Raw genomic sequence first — 361 nt, forward strand, 5'->3', positions numbered from 1 at the left:
CTGTGTTCACGCCACAGCTGGGAAACTAAAATAAAGATGCAGTGCTAACCTGCAAACCTGCTCAGCAAACCAAGTTCCTCTCGAGCAATTCAAACTGTGAATGTTCCCTTCAGCACATTTTAGGTTTCATAAAATGATGACGATATTATCGGCACGCTCGTCATATTATATGAAATCCGATCCAATCTCGCAAATGCGGGAGGAATCCTGCAATCTGTGCTCTCTGAACTCTAACCGTCATTGCTGCTCTGCTTTTGTCGACTTCTAAACATTATTGGGACGTATGTGTGTTTGTTTTGCCAGAGGCTGTAAACAGAGAGCTGTTCATGCTGTTTTCTGAAGATCTGCAGAGGTTTTTTTT

The sequence above is a fragment of the Nelusetta ayraudi genome, unplaced genomic scaffold, assembly GCF_046127955.1.
Source record: "Nelusetta ayraudi isolate G7.1 ecotype Tasmania unplaced genomic scaffold, CSIRO-AGI_Nayr_v1 ptg000027l, whole genome shotgun sequence".
NCBI lineage: Eukaryota > Metazoa > Chordata > Actinopteri > Tetraodontiformes > Monacanthidae > Nelusetta > Nelusetta ayraudi.